The 21430-nt window shown below is 40.8% G+C and overlaps 1 protein-coding gene across 1 annotated transcript in view; it reads left to right on the top strand.

Moving 5' to 3' along the window:
• pappaa (pregnancy-associated plasma protein A, pappalysin 1a) overlaps nt 1-21430 on the top strand; it is a 722863-nt gene that overhangs the window by 144677 nt on the left and 556756 nt on the right. The gene's annotated exons all lie outside the window — the stretch shown is intronic.

The following is a 21430-nucleotide window of genomic DNA, read 5'->3' on the forward strand; positions in this document are numbered from 1 at the left end:
GCACTCTGCCACACCCTGGTCTGATTCATGAATTTGCCCTCATTCAAGTCCTTTAGTTGCCATCCATGTGCACTTGTGTGACTATATATATATATATAAATATATATATACAGTATATATATTGTCACACACGTGGGATTAGGAGACAACTAAAGGGCTTGAATAAATGTAATTCCATGCCTAATCAAGGGGTGGCAAAGTGCACTGATTCTCTTTTTCAATTCCTTGGAGACCATTCTCAGGAAGTCCCGCCCAGTCCTGGGGCAGTCAACGATGACACTTCCGGTTCCAGCCCTGATGACATCACTTCCTTCACTTTCATTTAAAAAGCTGCCATCTTAAAACAGAAGGCAGTTCTATTTTGGACTCAGTCATATGAACATGTCTGTTCTATTTAATCAATTTTGCAGCTGGGAAAAATTATATGTGTGGCTGCCCCAAACCTTCCCAATGTCTCTTGGTCGTTTTTGTGGCAATATATATATGTCAGCGTTTCTCAACCGTTAAGTATTTGCGACCCGAGTTTTCATAACAGTTTTAATCGCGTCCCCCCTAACATTTTTTTGAAATGTAGAGGCATATTTTATTATACCTACTTAACTTTTATCGACATTTATCTAACTCTATATTTATTGTTCTTGTATCAGAATGTAGTTTAAGTTAATTTGATGATTTTTTTCATATTTTTGATTCTTGTTTTCTTTTTTTCACATCTTCGCGCCCCCCTTTTTGTTACTTTGTGCCCCCCTAGGGGGGCCCACCCCACAGGTTGAGAACCTTTACTGATATATGTGTATGTATATATGTATACTGTATATATGTTGTGGCGAGTGGCTGGGGGTGCTACCCAGCCGGGACGCCCATGAGGACCGGAGGAGGGCTTGCGCCTCCTCCAGACCACGAGGGGGTGACCACCCTGGTGGCTTTGGGGACCACGGGAACGGAGCTTGGAAGCTCAACCCTATAGGGGCACATGGGCACCGCCAGGGGGTGCCCCAATGCCTGAGGAGCCCTGGCCCTCAGCACTTCTGCCACATCTGGAAGTGCTGGGGGGGGGAAGAAGACCAGGGACACCCGGGGTGCTTCCAGGTGCGCAGTCAGTACTTCCGCCATACTGGGGAGTGCCAGCGGAAGCTAATCGGGAGGCACCTGGAGCACGTCCAGGTGGGGATAAAAGGGGCTGCCTCCCTCCATTCGATGGCTGGAGTTGGGAGAGGAGACAGACAGAGCTTGGGACGAGAGGAGAGGAGGTGGCCTGAAGAGAGTGAGGCACTGTGTTGAGGCCTGGACTTTGGGGGAGTTGTGGAGGTTGTGTGTTTCACTTGTGAACTAAACATGTCTACCTGTCTGTGTCTGGGCCACCTACCACAATGTATATATATATACTGTATATATATGTATATGTATTTATATATGTTACATACATATCTTTCCCTAGTGGTACAGTGGTGATCAAAAGAATCAGTAACATGCTTGCTTCTGTTTAATATTGGTTTAACACTCACGATAATATAATAATCAAAGAAGAGGAACGCTTGACCAAAGCATGATGCAGTTGGGCTTTCCTGCAATCGGCGTTTGTCCTGTCTCTGACAGACGGTGGGATAGCATTGTCTTAGGCACAGGCAGGAGTGATGTCTTCCATCCGTCTGTAGGTGAGCTCTGGAGTTCCATGCAGTTCTTCGATTTTTATACCTTCTCTTTAAACACGCAACCTCCAAACACAGGTACGATTGGTTTACTGACTACAGAGGTTGTTTGCTTAAGAACCCTTAAAATCGTTGTTGACCCTGACAACCCTGGCCAAAAAGGGCACATCAACATTTCAGTATTGTGTCCCACTTGCCTCCTCTAATCTCCCTGTCAGTTTCCAATTATGTGTATGAGTAACCCTCCCAGATCACAGCCTTTGCCTACACATACTTTCTGAATCTTCTGTAGGAATTGGGGGCTATGTTGTGTTGTGCTTTCTTGGATATGGAGGCCTTTTTTAAGAGGACCAAGTGAGATTTTCACTGATGTGCGCATCAAGAAGCTTTGCGCTCCTGACGGTCTCCACGACTGAGCCATTGATGTGTGCGGACAGCGATCAGCAAGGGCCTTCCTGAAGTTAACAATCATCTCTTTCAGGTGATTGGAATCAAAAAGCTTTGCTGAGCTTAACATCTCATTTTGTTAAAAACCTAAAGAAACAATTTTTAATGGTGAATAGAGACTTAAAAGTAACAAAACAGAAAAAAAAAACCTTGAATGCTCGCAGGAAACAGAGCCACTGTGACTGCTTGCTTTTTGCATTTTTTTTCTTTTTCCTTATTTTGGCAATCCGACGCAATCTGGCATGATTTCAGTTGATTGTAGTCGTAAAATCCCTTTCGCATGCCAATACGCAGCTCTCACTATGAACACATTAGCGTGGTTATATAAGAAATACTTGAAGTAACTGAGCAGCATCGAGGCAGATCTAATTTGAGTGAGTGGAGCCGTTTCAAGTTGGAACAAATAAAATTGTGGACTGGGCTTGTTATTGTTGTCGCTGGCTGCTTGTACACACTAAAATCCATGACAGCCAAGAATATTTTTGGTTTAACCCGAGCTGCAGTAAAATTTCTGAACACTGCGAGCCTTCTTCCCTCCACTATCCATTTTCCTAACCAAATAAAGAAAAAAAAAATCAGCTGCCATTTTAATTTTATCCAGTTTTCTATCTGGTGGTCCAGTGGTAAGCACTGCTGTCTTGTAGTAAGGAGTCCCAGGATTACATGGAGTTTGCATGTTCTTCCTGCATCTATGTGAGTTTCCACCCACAGTCCAGTAGGTACAGTAGGTTTGGCAGATTGGCGATCGTAAATTGGCCCCCGTGTGTGTGCCAAGGAGACCCTGTTGTTTTACCTGTTTTGCACCATCAAGCGTGTGTTTTCATTGATAGTAACCAAAATAGGATTATAGTGCTTCACTCACTAATCAGAGGGCTTAAGTAAGTGAGGAGACACCACTAATGTGCAGCAATCACCTGGATGATGTGACGGCAGCCATTTTTGTGGCTGTACGCTCACCACACATCAGCTGTTAGGTGGTGACGTGCTGAGAGAGAGAGACAGGGGATATTAGGGGGGCAGAATGACCAGGCTGTGGTGGGCAGTTTACTCCTTACAAAGGATGCCCAGGGTTCTTTCATGACCACAGAGAGTCAGGACCTCTCATTTGAAGAATGGCGCCATTTTAACAGCACAGTGACCCCGTCACTGCACTGAGGCATTGGGATCCACACACAGACCACAGGGTAATAGCCCCCTGGTGGCCTCACCAACACCTCTTCCAGCACCAACCCACACTTTTTCTGGAGGGCCGCAGTGGCTGCAGATTTTCATTCTTCCCCTGTTTCTTAATTAGTGACCTGTTCTTGCTGCTAATTAACTTCTTTTGAATTCATTTTAATTGACTTACTCTTGAAGACTCAGACCCCTAAATTGTTTCTTTTTTCCTTAATTAGCAGCCAAACAATAATGAGATACAAAATGAGCCAAAGCAACTGGTGTCCATCATACAATATCTGAAAATAAAGAAAGATGAAGGTCTCAGGAAAGTTGATCTGCTCAGGTCCTCCAAACATTTTAACAGTGCTCTTAGAAAAGAGAAAATCAATAGTTTTTGGAAATGTCTGCAATTGTACAATGAGAGCAGCAACAAGCCATTGAATTAAAAAACGGGTTTAATTAACAACAAGAATCAGAGCCTGACTAAGCAACTGGTTGGAGTGAAATTGGTTTTGAGTTTGAGGCCCTGACTTAGTTGGTCTTCTGTTGGCTCACTCACTTCACACGATCAAAGGAACAATCAGGGGAACAAATTTGAAAAAACAAGTCTATTAAAATGAAAGGAAAAGGAGTTAATTAGCAGCAAAAACTGCTCACCAGTTTAGAAAAGAGTTGGAATGAAAACCTGCAGCCACTGCGGCCCTCCAGGACCGGACTTAGAGACCAACGTCCACGATGCCAGTTCAGTTCAAGAAGAAATTCAGGGTAACAAATCTGAAAAAACAAATCAATTAAAATGAATCGAAAAGGAGTTGATTAGCAGCAAAAATTGGTCAACAGTTAAGAAAAGGGTTAGAATGAAAACCTGCAGCCACTGCGGCCCTTCAGGACCGGACTTAGAGACCAACGTCCACGATGCCAGTTCAGTTCAAGAAGAAATTCAGGGAAACAAATCTGAAAAACAAGTCAATTAAAAAGAAAGGAAAAGGAGTTAATTAGCAGTAATAACTGCTCACCAGTTAAGAGAAGAGAATGAAAACCTGCAGCCACTGCGGCCCTCCAGGACCGGACTTGGAGACCACAGTCCTAGATGCCAGTTGAAATCCCATAAATGCCAGAAGTGATTGGGCCCTTGAGCAAGGCAGTTAACCTGCAATCACTCCGTTCCTGGGTATGACATCAACTTGCATCCAGACCTGCAAACAGATCCTCCAACTTGCAGGAAAAACTGGTAGGTGGCACTCCGGGCACTGTATAAAAACCTCAAACTGTTCCACTCTATTCAAACTATTGTGGTGCTGAGGTGTCACACATTGCATGGCTGCACTTGGATCCTAATTTGGGACCCTCAGGTGGTTCATCATGTGGTGGGTGTAACAACTCACTATAAATGTTCCCCACCTCTCCCTCTTTCTCTATCTTAGGGCAAGGCATAACAACGATGACCACCTTTAATTTGTTCCAAAGTCTCTTGAAAGAAATTAGGTCCTGAAAACTTGGTACCAGGATTATTTTTGAGGGAGTTCTTGATGCTCTCTCTACTGCAGGTAGAAGGGGTAATTGTTTCCGCAGAATAATGCGTATTTTATACGATTTATATCTTGTTATTATGTCCTGAACCTGGACTGCTACTCCATTCCTAGCTAATTCCCATGTTGCACCCAGCGCTGCCAGGATAGGATCTATCTCCCTAGAACCCTTATCTGTATTGAGTGGGTTTAAGATATCCATCCATCCATTAGGCTTCATGTTTTAAACTATTAATAAACATGCAAATTGAAGGTAGGTGTACCAAAAAAGAAAACAATATTTATGATGGAACAGATGGCTTGGAAATGAAGCCCTGACAACTATTATTTTAAGCCATTGGGAGTTCATCAAATTATATCAACATTATGTAGTCTCGCTTAGCCTAGCAGGCTGTTTTCCCTTCAGTGAAATTTCTCGATTCTTCTTGTAATGCCCTGGGGTTAAATTTCTTGGTTTCAGAATTCACTCTGGCACACATTAAGAACTTTGCTGAGGCTTACAGCCACCAAAACTGCAGTAAAGTACTCTCTTGATACCATTTTGGGTCAAAAGAGGTAGAGGTAGTTTCTCGCAAATGTTTCACATTTTTCATTCCGTTCTTTTTTTTTTTTTTGTTTAGTTGGAAGCTTGTAAGAAATGATTGATAGACGTTTAGGTAAAATAGGGCCTAGTCCCCAGACGGAGACGTGGAATGTTAATTCAAGTTCACAGTAGGATTTATACGAAGAGTAAAACAGAATAAAAACATCTGCCCTTAAAAATGTAGTATGGAGACATTCATTAAGGACAAAATAATTGAGATACATTATGTTGAGGGGCAAGAGGCATCGTGATGAGCCAAGTTAGTTTTTCTTCGGTTTAAATGCAAAAGACAGACATTGGAAGTACAGACCATAAAAGTATTGAACATGGCCTAATGAGTCGTTAAACTACGGGGGGGTTGCACAAAATTACAGAAACAACTAACAACCAACCAAAAAAAATAGTCACCCTTGGCTAAATCTTATCTATTAGTGCGTAACTCTTCCATGACACTGAAGAAAAGCTGCAATTCTGTCTGGCGCGGATGCCACCAGTGTGCGGATGTAGGTGATGTTCACTTTCACCCACTTTCCTATGGGATACAAATCTGTGGATTTCACGGGTCATTTGAGATGAATGTTTCTCATGCCAATCGTCGGTCACCAAAGTCTAGGGTAGCCATTCTGCATTCAGAAGCAGAAAAGGTAACACATGACTGTCCAATGCAAGTCATCACCTCAAGCAATGGATCCATTTCCTCATAACTGAAACACCTACAGATCTTTAGAGAGCTGCCTTAAACTGGACCAGCACCCTTCAACACGGTCCACGAGGAAGGCTTCATACATTTTATGATGAACCTGTCGCTTCACCTCTTTTGAGTACAAGCAGAAACACAACTAATCGAGCCAGATAACGGGATCCCTGGTGTCAAAAGTCTAATGTTTGTGGCTCTGGGTCCACTGTAACTGGGCAGCTTTGTTGAAGACCCTCTCCTGCAGTATTCTGTTCCCAATGTCCATGGCACGCAGTTCCCTTCTGAGTGTTCATTTTTGGAAATGGCCTGCAATCTTTTTTTTGCTTGGTGGAAAACTGGTTTGCTGTCACAATGCTAGAAACGCAACAACAGTCCCAATCTGTGAATACCAACTATCAACCACAGTCCTGGCGGTTGACTATGATGGTCACCACTACTGTAAGCCCTGTTGGACAGTATGCTTTGACAGAGACACATAATCAGCAACTTACTGTCCACCACCATGCCCTTTGGCATAGCTGAACACAATAAGCCTTTTTACCAGTCATTCAGATGTGGCGTGCAACCCATTTTTCATGGACAGTACCAGACACGAGTAGAACACCACTGCTATTCATCCCCCCATGAACACCATAGCAAATGACACAGCCATTTGTAGGACAGAACTAAACACAAGTGGCACCCACTAACTACTCCTCATCACTCTATGAACCCAATCACAAATGACAGCTATTACTAGGACAGAAACAAACACAAGAGTCACACCATTGCTCCTTGTCACTTTATGAAACCCATAGCAAATGACACAGCTATTTGTAAGACAGAACCAAACACAAGTGGCACACTGCTGCTCCTTGTCACTCTACAAACCCAATAGTACATGACACAGATATTTCTAGGACACGACCAAACACAAGTGGCATATCTCTGCTCCTCATCACTCTATGAATGCCATAACATATGACATAGATATTTCTAGGACACGACCAAACACAAGTGGCACACCTCTGCTCCTCATCACTCTATGAACCCCATAACATATGACAGATATTTCTAGTACACGACCAAACTCAAGTTGCACACCTCTGTTCCTCGTCATTCTACGGACCCTCTGTAATCTGTAGGATGGTACTCGAATACCGGGTGCCCTCTGGTGGTGTCTGTAGTCTATATATTATCTCTTACTAGGGTGGTGACTGATTTTTTTGTCCAGTGAGCTCATCATTGACCTAAGAAGAAGTTGGGCCTCCTTTCGCCTTTAGAATAGCTTCAGTTCTTTTCTCACACAGGTGATCAACTGTGTGCGGTGGGACATTGCACCATTCTTGATATAGAAAAGCCTTCAGTTCTTTGAGGGAAGAAGGGGGAGTTAATCTTCTTCACATTCTGTGCTGAAGAATGCCTAATAAGTGATCAGAGAAGGAGACTGAAGAGGCCATGTTCAGTGTTTGGATTTATCCTGGTATTCATGAAACATCTCTTGAATTAGCTCAGTATTGTGTATTGGGAATTAATGGGAAAGTCATAATGGAAGAGTGCTGGCAGCATAAGGTGCCCTTGTACTAGGGATCTGCACTGGCAATCGGAAGGTTGCCGGTTCGAATCCTGTAAATGCCAAAAGGGACTCTACTCTGTTGGGCCCTTGAGCAAGGCCCTTAACCTGCAATTGCTGTGTGCTTTGAGTAGTGAGAAAAGCACTAAATAATTGCAAAGAATTATTATTATTATTATTATTACTTGTAAAATGAATTCTTATTCCTTAGCGATTTTACAATGACCTAACAGCTGCCAATATGGAACCACATCAGTATTGGCAACAGATATTGTGGCTAAAAACCCTCTTTTGTTTTTTTTCCAAATGTCTGAGGAATGAACTTCTCGCATCTTCTTGCCCCCTCTTTGAACCTCTTATGCCACTCACAGACTCTCAACTCTTCCATGGCATCCTCACCATACGACCCTTTCAACAGCTCCAATGTGTTAAGCATCACGGGTGACACTACACAACAACTCTAGGAATTCAGTTTTAACACCTCGTAAAACCCATGTAGATGTAGCTAAGAGGGTAAAGAACGACTCGACACACATTGTGACCATTTTGCAATTGCTTTAGGGCACAGGATTTGTGCTCCCTACACCAGCCTTTGCTCCTTTGTGCGTTGGCCTTGGATACAAAAGATTTCTGAATGGCAGCCCTGCCATAAATTTTAGTTTCGAATGCTTTTACATACACTTTGATAACTCAGTTATTCATGTATATACTCTGTGACCGATGATAAACCAGGCAGACCACCCTGATAAGGGTTAGGGCACCAATTGGAAGATATCCCTTTTAACATTTAAACAAAAGATGACAGTTGTGCGATGGCAAACATAAGAAAGCTGCAGTAGCCCAAGACAAGGCACTCCTTGAGCATCAGAATGGGAGAAACTGCCCAAATCCAGGTGTGCAAGGCTTGTAGAGACTTACCCATAGGCATTCAAAGCTATAATTGCTGCCAAATGACCTTCTGCAAAGTCCTGAATTAAGGGTCTGAATGAGAGATTATGGTTATGGGTAGGGTTAGGGTCCAGAAAATATCTTTTCACTTATTGAGTGTTGTTGAGTGTAGATATATGTGTAAAAATGGCACAGGTTATCTATTTAAAATGAAATCTACAACACAATTAAGTGTGTATAAAGTGCAGAGGTCTGAATTGCTTCCGAATCCATGGTTTAGCTGGGTGACACCTTTATAAAAAGATGACTTTCAAGTACAATTGTCTGCATATGTTTTTAAAAGACCATGAAGAGGTTAAATGAACCGGTGGGCCAGGGGCAGGAAGTCAGCTGGCCTTGGACTTTTATTTATATCACACAGCCAAAAAGAATACTCATATTTGCACCCATACTAAAAGAAAGGAAAAATATTTTGGAAAAGAACTGATCAAAAGAACTATGGGTACAGGGCTATGGCACTGGAATGCAAATATGACAAAGGTGATAACTGTTTTAGCAATTATTCTAAAATTACTTGATACATTTTGAGATTTTTAGCTGCGGGGGGAAAGTTCATTACCTGCTAATCTGTCTCACATAAGAGCGCCACTGTGGAAACCGTTAACAAGATCACCTCCTGGTTGTTATGTTACGGTTCATTTCATTTACTCCTACAACCACCTGCACATTCATCCACTCCTCCACCGCCTCATAAAGCGTGAGAGGATAATAGGTCTGTCATCTCAAGGATTTCAGCTCTTAACACGTTTCCGTCAACGATTTGACAATGTTGTAAAAGTACCTGTTATCACCGCCTTTACAAATCCCCAAATTGCAGGTACTTATAGCGTGTAGTTACCTGAGTTTCCATGTCACCAGTTGAAAGACAGAGGCTGATAAGACGCAGCAGATGATGCCTCTTGATAGGCAGACCCTTCAGCCGATGCTTTCAACTTGGCCTTTATTTGACACTTTGTTTTAATAACTTCATTGTAATGTTAAAGTTACAGTTTTGGAAGTGTGCTTTATGCCATGTATGAGAGGATCACAAGATTAAAGCAATCAATAACACACTATCTGTGCGTAAAATAGAGGGCGGTATTTGGATTTCATTTTCTGAACCTGACTTACTTTAATAGATAGATAGATAGATAGATGTGAAAGGCACTATAAGATAGATAGATAGATAGATAGATAGATAGATAGATAGATAGATATGAAATGCACTATAAGATATATAGATAGATGTGAAAGGCACTATATGATAGATAGGTAGATATAAAAGGCACTATAAAATAGATAGATAGATAGATAGATAGATAGATAGATAGATAGATAGATAGATATGAAAGACACTATATAATAGATAGATAGATAGATAGATAGATAGATAGATAGATAGATGTGAAAAGCACTATAAGATAGATAGATATAAAAGGCACTATATAATAGATAGATAGATAGATAGATAGACAGATAGATAGATAGATTTGAAAGGCACTATATAATAAATCGATATATAGATAGATAGATGTGAAAGGCACTATAAGATAGATAAATATGTGCATATTTATGTAGAGATGAATATTCTTTAATTGGTTGGTTTGTAAATACAAAGATAGACATGAAAGGCACTATATGATAGATAGATAGATAGATAGATAGATAGATAGATAGATAGATAGATAGATAGATAGATAGATAGATAGATAGATAGATTCTTGAGGCTGTAAGACCATTAGAGACAGTACCCCCTCTTGAATTGGGGTGGTACTACTTACTTTTGGCGAACCTGGAAGATGACTCTACTACTAAAAATGTTCCTTTGCTATTCTAATATGCATCATTTTGTTCAGTTTTCACTTTTATTTGGAATATGATTCATTGTTACAAAAATATTTCATCATGAAAAATGGATACCCGTCTCTCTGATGAATTAAATAAAGAAACATTTTAAAATGCTCCAACTTTCAAAGCAGTTAACTAAATTGACAAGCACACTGAAATGATATGCCTTGTATGCATTTTATAAATTGTCGTTAAGCACATTGTGAATCCTTTTTGACTTACCATTAAAGAAATAACTCTTAATCTAACACACATGACTTTAATATGTATGTGAAGACATGGATTATTGTTTGCTTAAAAGTGGTAATGTTCATTTGTTAGGATATTCTTCTGGTTAAATGAAAATCTGGACCACCCTGCTCCGCTTCTTGCACCCTGATTCTCATCAGGTCAAGCATGTAAGAAAAGATTTCTCCTCTCTTCTCTTCCTTTTTAGTTTTCTTGGCTTGACTGAAATTCTGACATCTGTGTACAGGGCATAGAAGAAATACGTTCAGTTACTGTATGGCAAGTGTGTATTCTTTCACAAAAGGCCCATCTTGTAAGAATACGAATGGCGACACGAAATGTAATCATCCAATCAGATGTACAGTATTGTGCAGTTACCTCAAAAATAGCATTTTCGAGAAATGTCTACCCCGCTCATTTCCTGATGAATGCCCAGATTTCAGATTATACCTCCTTATTACTGCAACATGAAAAGGAAGCTGGTCTCGCAGCGAGTGTCTGATCTTTCTGATTTACAAATAGGTAGGACTGCTCCATAGACCCTGACTCTCCTATGCTCTTAATATTTGCTCTGCACTTCCTTTACAGATGCTGATAACAATTAGGCCCAGCGTTTCAGTGAGCTTGAAGGAACAATATTATCTAAAATTCACAAGTAATCTGAGCAGAGGGAAAATATGCTTCAAATAATAAGAAAAAAAATGCAAGCAAGTGCTCTTTTAATGATCCATAACATCAACTGCTTCAAAGATAAACACTTACTTGAAATTGAGTCCATTGACGAAGTTTCTTAATAGACTCGAGAGGAAGCAAGTTTCCAGACCATGTCCTGTAGATAGCATGCAACTGGTTAGGGGAGCGGCGATGGTATCAGGGTGTAAGTTCATTCAGAGAACGTAACTCTTGGTGAGATGGAAACATGGCACTGCTGCCTGGGCTAGCTAACTCCACTGAGTGTTTTTGTTGGGAAACACAGAAAACCCGATACCTGCAATTCTCGTAAAGGTGGAGTAAAACAAGAAATATGCTGCAAATTATAACAAGTATGCAGTGCAAACTGAAAAGTCGTGATTAGCAGGATACAAGTGTGGTGGAGCCAGAGCTTCAAAATGAATAAGGAACAAAGGAGACATAATGAAGTAGTGGCCAGTCCATAGTCCTGGGGTTAAAATCCTGGAGGTTACCCGGTCTTTTTCTGTTTGCGTTGGTGTTTTCCTGGGTATTCTGGTTTTCTTCCACAGCCTAAAAAAACTTTAGGTTGACTGGGGACTTTGAGGGAGAGAGGGGGCTGGAATGCTCCCTATCAAGGGCTACGTCCTGCATAGTGAATGATGCCACAACCATACACTAGAATAAGCATGTTTTGAAAAATAAAGGAATGACAATGACAGACAGAGATAGATAGATAGATAGATAGATAGATAGATAGATAGATAGATAGATAGATGTGAAAGGCACTATATAATAGATCATGCCTGTCTGGACAAGGGCACCAGCTTTCAAACGTTTAAAACACGGGTTTCAGGTTTAAATACACTGCTACTAAGTGCTATGGACCTGATAGGATGTGTTATCCCAGCCATCTTGCTTGCTTATTACATCTTAAAACTCATGTGTTAAAAAAGAAAGAAATCGATTTGCTAGCTCCTGCTATACCATACATCACTGAAGTGTGCCGGATTTTCTCTATTACCCTCCTTATAAATGACATAAATGTGTACACTGGGAGTAGCACGGTGGTGCAATAGTAACACCAGGGTTTGCATCCAAAGTCCCACCTGTGTGGAGTTTCAACAAATTCTCCCAGTGCCATCATGGGTATCCTCCCATTGTCCAGTGACATGCAGGCTATTTGAACTGCCAATGCTAAACTGGCCCTAAAGAGTGTGTACGGTGTGTGGATGGGTGTGTGTCTGTGTTCGCTCTGTGATGGACTATCGTGTTTTCCAGGGATGTTTCCTGCCTTGCACCTTATGTACCTGCAACCCTAGTCTGCATTGAGTGAGTAAGAAAATGAAATAAAAAAGTCCATCCATGCATTTTCAACCTGCTTCTCCGAGTTATGAGGAGTCCGTGCTCATCCTAGCAGCACCGAAGGCAAGGCGGGAAACAACCCTGGGTGGGATGACAATACACAACAGGTCACAGCAGGCACACATGCCAAGTAGCGGAGCTTCACATCTTAAGAGATGTGAGAAGAAAATCGAAGCAGTGAGAATGTGCAAACTCTAGAGGTGCAGTGCCTGGATTTGAACCCGGGGATTCTGGGACTGTGAGGTAGTAATATGTAATATGTGCATATTTATGTAGAGATGAATATTCTTAAATTGGTTGTTTTTTAAATACAAAGATAGATAGATAGACATGAAAGGCACTATATGATAGATAGATAGATAGCATGCCACTCATATATATTTATTTGTCTATATATCAATTATATAGCACCTTTCATGTCTATCTGTCCATCTGACAATCATGTACCTGTAGTACCTTTCAGATCTATTTATTACATAGTATATCTATCTCTTTATTTCTTTCAAATATATAGTGCCTTTCCTATCTATCTATCTATCTATCTATCTATCTATCTATCTATCTATCTATCTATCTATCTATCTATCTATCTATCTATCTATCATTTACAGCCTTTACAAATCTATATATTATGCAGTACTTTTCATATCTATTGGCCTATCTCTTATTTAATGCCTTTCCTATCTATCTATTATCTAGTGCCTTCTCCATCTATAAATACAGTGCCTATAAAATGTATTCACCCCCTTGAAAGTTTTATCATTTTTATAATAATTTGGCATATTTGATACCAATCAATAGAAAAAGACTGTGGAGGAAGAGGCAAGGCTTGCGGTTTTTGGCCAGATGATTTGACATCAGTAGTGTTGTAGACCAGCGATTCTCAACCTTTAAGTATTTGCGACCCGAGTTTTCATAACAGTTTTAATCCCCCCCCCCAACATTTTTTTGAAATGTAGATGCATATTTTATTATACCTACTTAACTTTTATCGACATTTACAGTATCTAACTCTCTATTTATTGTTCTAGTATCAGAATGTAGTTTAAGTTCATTTGTTTTGGTTTCAACAGATGGTTTTTTTTTTCATATTTTTGATTCTTGTTTTCTTTTTTTTCACATCTTCGCCTTTTGTTACCTCACACCCCCCTAGGGGGGCCCACCCCACAGGTTGAGAACCACTGTTGTAGAGGGTCCAGTCGTGGAGGTAAAAGAGAAGGGATTGTTACCAACGGCGCCCTCTCCTGATCGGAGGTGGCATTGCCCTTTTTGTACCCCTGTAGCTGCCCCCCTACTCACACATGTCTGACAGATGGAATCCTACTGGAGAGCAGCATTATAACCAATGAGATCTTTATGACCTTCCTAGCGAGCTGACAGGGTTTTGCAAGAAAATGAATATTAAAGAAAAAAATCAACATCTTTATTGGCAGAAGAAAAAATAATCAGAGAAATTTAAAATTAGAACAACCATTAAACTGAAGACCGACGACTACAGTTTTTCAGACTAAAGGCTGTAAGTAGAAAAAATCGGAGGATTGAGAAAGGAGAAAGCACAAGATCAGATCCTAACTTATTACTTTATTTTGTGGCGGAATGGCAGGACATTTAAAGTCTCTTGTGAAAGTCTCAATATTTCATTGTCATTTATTTAATTTGTATCATATTTAATATCTTGTAGCTGTGTATTATAATGTGCTTTTTCTGAAAAGCACTATACAAAATCGATGTTGTATTTTATCTATTGATGGTTGATTCCTGCTCTGCTTCTGATCCACCTGGAATTTGTTTTGCCTCCCATCAGCTCTGTAAAGTTTAAAAATGATGGGTGGATGATATTATAGATGGGTTTTATAATCCTAGTAGAAAAAAATAATAATTCATCCATTTTTTTTTTCTTCTCATGCTGGATTTTTGATTAATTAAAAATAGATTAAATATATCAGGTTTTGCCCTTTTGCAGTGTCCGCTGTTGCCTTACTCATCTTTCCACTGGGCCCTCTGACCTTTTTTTCCCTTTCTCTACAGCCAAGAACCATCTAAATATTTTCTATAGGACATAATGAAATTCCAGAAATTAAGAGAGGGAACCTTATTTTAACCATTCTCCACAGACTTGAGAAGGGTTAGCCTCAAAGTTTCCATTTCAATGACCTGTGAGATCTTGAGATAATAGCCATCTGAGCAATCCGACTCTCCGTTTCATGAACTGCAGCCAATGCATTTGTACGTCTCCTAAAAATCCCACGCTTTATTGCATTTTTTTCCCCTTGCTGCTTTACAATTGCCATTGGCTGTCAAAGGGGCTGTCGGTGACTGGCTTTGGCTACGTTCAGTTTGCACATTTGGGATTAAACGAATAAAACGAAATTAAAGAATAAAGTCATTCGGTAGCATTCACTCGTTGTAATGTGCAGGTAATACAGTGCAACAAAAATATTTAATAAAGAAAAAATGTGAAAACTATTTAAAGTAACTAAACAAATGTACAATTATTCTACATTTAACTAGCTGAGTCCCTGAATACAATTGAATGTGAACATTTTCTAAGGTGCTCTTCTGTACTTTTTCTGTTTTTCTGTGCTGGCTCAAATCAATGTGCTCAACCTTTTTTAAAATGACTGGGTCTGTACCCTCTTGCCCTAGTTATGCTAGAAGATTTTTTTTAACAATTACTGTCATCCCCACTACATCAACAACTCCAACCACGTCAATTGGAACGGCCCGTGACGAGTCCACCTCTGACCACCACAATAGGCTGTTCATAATTATAACTAACTATAACTGACCAGGTAAGGAGACAACTGAGGAAGCTACACACAAGAAAAGCTTGGGACCAAATGGGGTCTGTTTGTACTGACCACCTTTGTGATGTCCTCAGTGTGTCACCTGTTCAGTCTGTCCCTAAGGCCTAAGAACGTGCCGCTACTGCGAAAAACATCCTGCATTGTTCCTGTTCCAAAGAAGGCAGGCGTCTCTTCACCTAGTAACTACAGACCAGTGGCACATGTCACATCATGAAGAGCTTTGAGAGACTAGTCCTGGACTAGATTAGTCCTCTTGTGGTAGACCACCAGGACCCACTGCATTTTGCCTGTCGGACAAAGATTGGAGTGGAGAATCAATTATCTGTCTGCTTCACAAGGCTTACCCTCATCTGACCAAAGCTGGCAGCACTGTGAGGATTAAGTATTTTGATTTCTCCAGTGCCTTTCAATATGATCCAACCATCCCTTTTAAGAGGTAAACTCAGAGATATCCAGGTGGATGAGTCTGTGGTGTCCTGGATGATGCACCATCTGTCAGGCAGACCACAGTTTGTGAGACTCAAGGACTGTGAGAGCAATACTGAAGCACCACGTGGAACAGGCCTGTCTGCTTTTCACTGTGTACACCTCAGACTAGAAATACAACAGCAGGTCAGGTCACTTGTGGAAATTCTCAGCCTATTCTGCACTTATAGGGTGTACTAATAATGGTGATGAGACAGAGGACAGGAGTCATGTGGAGAACTGTGTTTCTTGGTGCAAAGAGAATTGTCTGCAACTTAGCATTAGCAAAACCAAGAGACTGCTTATTGACTTATTGCCTATTGAGAATGTGATGTAGAGGTGGTCTACTCTGACAAGTACATTGATGATAGGTTGGACTGGTCTTGGAAAACAGAGGAACTATATAAGAAAGGGGAGAGGAGGCTCTTTTTTCTTTGGAGACGGCTTTCCTTTAATGTGGGAAGTGACATCCATCACATCTTCTATATCTCTGTGATGACTATCTATCTATCTATCTATCTAGAACACATCAACCTAGAAAGTATCCAGCACCCAGTCAGGTTTTTGAAGTGGATCTTCATGTTGGCCTCGATTATACTCAGATGTTTGGTGTGAGACAGCAATTTATCGTCGGTCAGATCTGTTGACACCTAAAAACAGATATGAGCTACTGAGCTGTGTGTCAAAATCTTCAAATTTGCTCTCATTGCATCTTCAGAACACTATGAACAGGATACTTCCTAGTGACGTCAGTTGAGCTCTTTCTCTGTCTGCCCTTACCTTTTCTGCACAGCATCACCACCACACTCTGCCTGCCCTGTCTTTGTCGCCAAGTGGATTGTTCTGGACTCGCACCATGAATCATCTCTCTGATCGAAAATGTGAAATGTGGTGAAGTGTAGTGAAATTTTGAAGTTTCCCAACTGATCTCCTTGCACTATGAACAAATAAGAGCACTCCTTTAGTTAGCCATGCAGAAATCGTTTCTGAAAGAGTTTTGCAGTTGTGAAGTAACCTGCAAAATGAAGTTTAGCGTCAAACTTTGCTGTCTCACTCACCACTACCTATTGTGGAATAAACACAAGAAAACCACGTTAAAGGGTTGGGGAATACAAATGTGCTACCCCTGTATACTTGAACGGAAATAAAATAAACTGGCAAATTGTAATAATGAGATAAGAGATGGAGCTCTTAAAGGAACTAAATACAGAAATCAAAAAAATGGAGGTTATATATTGGTGCAACAGGAGGAGGTGTGTCCAGGGGAGCCGGAACTGGAAGTGAGGTCATCAGGTCGAATTCCCTTTAGTAAGTCTGCAGGGAAGGTAGGAGAGAAAGTGTCAGGTGACAGCGCCAACCTCTGATTACAATTATTTAATCCTGTAAACCAGGGGGTGTCGATCTCTCAGCATGGAGGACCGCAGTGGCTGCAGCTTTTCATTCTAACCTTTTTCCTAATCAGTGTCCAGGTTTCACTGCTAATTAACTTCTTTTCACTTAATTTTAATAGCCCTGTTTTTAAGGATTTAGTCCTCTGAATTTATTCCTTTCTTCATTAAATGGCAGCCAAACAGAAATGAGACGTGAAACGAGACAACAGATGACCAGCTAAATTGGGGCTTCAAACTCCAACCAATTTCACTTCAACCAATCTTTTAATAAGAAGCTGATTCTTGCTGTTAATTAAACCCGTTATTCAATTCCATGGTTTGTTGCTGCTCTCATTCTGCCACAGCAGACCTTTCCAAAACTGTTGATTTTCTGTTTTTTTTTCTAAGAACGCTGTCAAAATGTTTTGATGACCTGAGAGATCAACCTTACTGAGACCTTCACCTTTCTTTCTTTTCAGATAATGCATGATTTGCACAGGTGAGCTGGTCATGTGGTGGCTTGTTTTGGGTCTCATTATTGTTTGGTTGCTAATTAAAGAAAAAGAAACAACTAAGGAATCTGAGTCAAGTTAATTAAAACTAAGGCAACAGAAATTAATTAGCAGCAAAAACTGGTCACTAATGAAGAAGAAGGTTAGAATGAAAACCTCCAGGACCGGAGTTCGACACCTGTGCTGTAAACTGTGTCCCATGTGCACGTGTGTGATATTATTTATTTAGTGATGTTGTATTATAAGCGGGTTTAGAAAATTGATTGATTGGATGGATGGATGGATGGATTGATATCATACATGATAAACACTGCGTGATATGCATGACCGGGCAAGAACAGTGGTGGTCTTCTCTGTGTAGGTCAAATGTGCAAATGCACCGTGTACTGTAAGTAAACTAAGGACACGTCAAAAAGGGTTGGGGCACCTAGGTGAGCCCCATATATTGAAAATGATTGAGGCTAATTTGTTATAGTAAATGAAAAAAAAACATAAGCGAGGAATTCTTGTTCAGATAGTCAACTTGAATGACAAATGGGACACTCGCATTTCACCCAGCATATAAAACACATAAATATCTGAGAATGGCATGGTGGCTGTGCTGCTGCCTTATAGTAATTAGACCAGGGTTTGCATCCCAGGTGTTCTCTGTTTGGACTGTCTTGGGTCTTTGGTTTCCTCCAACAGTGCAAAGACATGCAGGTTAGGTGAACTGGCCCATGTGTGTGTGTCCAAACCTTGAAGAACTGTCACCCTTCCCTGGTGTTACTCCTGTCATGCTCCCATTGACTGGTGGGACAGACTCCAGCTGCCCCGTGGTTTTGCCCTGACTAACTAAAGAGGATTGGCGGATGGAGAAACATTTGTTTCTTCCCTTAACCCATTATACAAATACAACAGCAGGGACTTCTGCAGGTCTGTCTCTAAAACCAACAGCTAACATTTGATAGAGTTAAACCGCACGGTGAATACTTACAAGAACCGCAGATCTCAGCAATGCAGGAGGGAGCTGTGATAGATGCAGGTTTGCATTAAGTTGAAGTGATTAATTGAAGAGTGAGTCACACGCACTCATTTCCTCTTTTATATTATCAGCCCAATGCACTTTCTAATGTATCCATCCATCCATCCACTTTCCAACCAGCTTGTAAATATCAATTCAAAGAAAAACTTGGCTCTCCTTTTAGCCTCAAGAATCCGCATACTTTTGAGCCTTTTTATAAAAGGAAATTCAAAACATAGAAAGTCAAAGGATAAAATAAATCTGCCACATTAGTGGGGTAACATGAGGAGGGTGGCACAGTAGCACAGTGGTCACTGTGTCACTAGCATCCTGATTTGAAATCGGGGTCTGGTTGCTGTCCATGCAGGACATCCTAAGGTTGGATTTCAGGGCTCTATGTGGCTGGCATCTGTGAGGTTTTCTTTTCAGTTCCTTCAAAAAGTGTCTGCTGTATTACCTGGCAATTCAAAACTGACTAAGTGGGGCTGTGTGTGTAGGCGGACCCCGTAATGCACTAGGGCCTCGTCTACAGTTGGATCTTGCCTTGCACCAAAATTGGATTAAGTGGGCTTTCGATTGCTACACTAGGACACTGACCCCCAGCACTGGACTAAGCCAGTTCAGAAAATGAGTGACTTAACAGGCTAAAGGCTATCAAACCAATGCATTCCATAAAGGCTATGTCACTTTATGAGACTTTTCCAGTAATTTTCAGTCGTAGACTTCATTTACAGAATCTAAGTGAGTGGGAGGTACTCGGAAATCAGTCGCCTGATACCATAGACATAGGCATACCCAATGCCTCACTCCGGCTACTTCGCAACTCGCTCCGAAAAACCGATAAAATCAAACAGGTTTGACTTTGTCTTTTGCCCAGTGGTGGCTGGACGGTCTCGTGGCCTGGGAACCCGTGCAAGTTTTTTTTTTTTCTTCTTCAGCTGTCTGCAGTTTTTCACTTTTGACTTTCTCGTATATGAAGTGCTAGCCATCCCCTGAGGCACTGCCCACGTAGTATATCACTCCTGCAAGCGAACTATGATTCTTAGCGTGATGAGAGAAGTCGCAAAATCAACCGGAATGTTCAAGCAAATTCTAGAAAAAAACCCAATCTAAACCCGTTAAGTAGTTATCTCGTTCGCTAGCTAAGCGGAGGTAAGGTACGCCCCAAGACTGGCATGTGAGTGAGGAGGGCCCTGCCCCCCTTCCCTATGCCCTCAGTCTCTCTCTCTCAGATTTGCGTAAATAAATCGGTACTGCAAGTGAACTACGATATTTAGCATGATGAAAGAGGTCACAAAATCATCCAGAATGTTCAAGCAAATTATAGACAAAAACCCGATCTAAATCCGTTAAGTAGTTCTCTTGTTCGCTAGCTAAGCAGAGATAAGATATGCCCCAAAGCTGGCGCGTCAGTGAGGAGGACCCTGCTCCCCTTCCCTCGGCCTGTTGCGTGTCTCTTGGATTTCCACAAATAAATTGGTACCGCAAGCAAACAATGATACTTAGTGTGATGCGAGACGGTCGCAAAATCAACTGGAATGTTCAAGCAAATTATTAGAAAAATGGACAGACAGACGTACAGTATATGGATTTTATATAGAGAGAGATAGGGAAAATATTGGAATCCTCCAAAAATTCTATTTTGAGATTTTGATGAAGACCACCCTGAGTCCAAAAATACCATTTTTAGAATTATGTCTCTGTGTGTGTGTGTATAAACACTTGAGTACTCTTTCACTTAGGTCAACCAAATTTTGTATACAAGTATTAGGTTTAAAACATAGATTTCTATCAACTTTTGGGCTATTTCCACTAATCCCGGAAGTGATACTTTACCTTTTATTCATGCAGCCGCGGAGTCCAATTTATTCCGCTTTACTTTTATAATAATTGTTCAATATATTATTAATTTGATTTGTTGTTGATGGTTCTGTAATGTGCATAATATAAAAATATGATCATTGTCTTGCAGTTTACTCCTCAAATATCCACCCCCATATCTGAGTATACGAGAAAGTCGAGGGGAGACCACTCCTAATTTTTTTTGTTGTTTTTTCTGTTCCCCTGTCCATCGGACCTAACTTTGTTCTTTGTTAATTAGCAATTTGCCTAATCTTTGTTTTAGATTTTTCTTTTCTCTTGTAAAGCACTTTGAGCTACATTTGTATGAAAACGTGCTATAGAAATAAATGTTGTTGTTGCTGTTGTTTAGTCGTGGGGGTGGGCTTTGTGTGCATGAGAGCTGACAGCCAATGAAAGCTCATCCAGAATTACAATATACAGTGTTCTCCATAAGATTTGGGACAAAGACATGTTTTTCCTTGATGTATCCCATATTCTGCTCCACAGTTTAAAATGACAAATTAAACAATTCAGAAATGATGATTTAAGTGCACATTTGAGGCTTCATTTAAGGGGATTTGCATACATTTCGGTCACACAACACAGCAATGGCAGGTCTATCAAAGCTGTCATATCCCTTGCATGCAATGGCTGAATTATGTGAATCATAGACATCACCAGGTGCTGAGGGTCTTCTCTGGTGCTGCTCTGCCAAGCCTCTAATGCAGCCATCTTCAGCTCCTGCTTCTTTTGGGAGGCTTGTCCACTTAGGTTTTTGC

This window comes from Polypterus senegalus, chromosome 9 (genome assembly GCF_016835505.1).
Source record: "Polypterus senegalus isolate Bchr_013 chromosome 9, ASM1683550v1, whole genome shotgun sequence".
NCBI classification, from domain to species: domain Eukaryota; kingdom Metazoa; phylum Chordata; class Cladistia; order Polypteriformes; family Polypteridae; genus Polypterus; species Polypterus senegalus.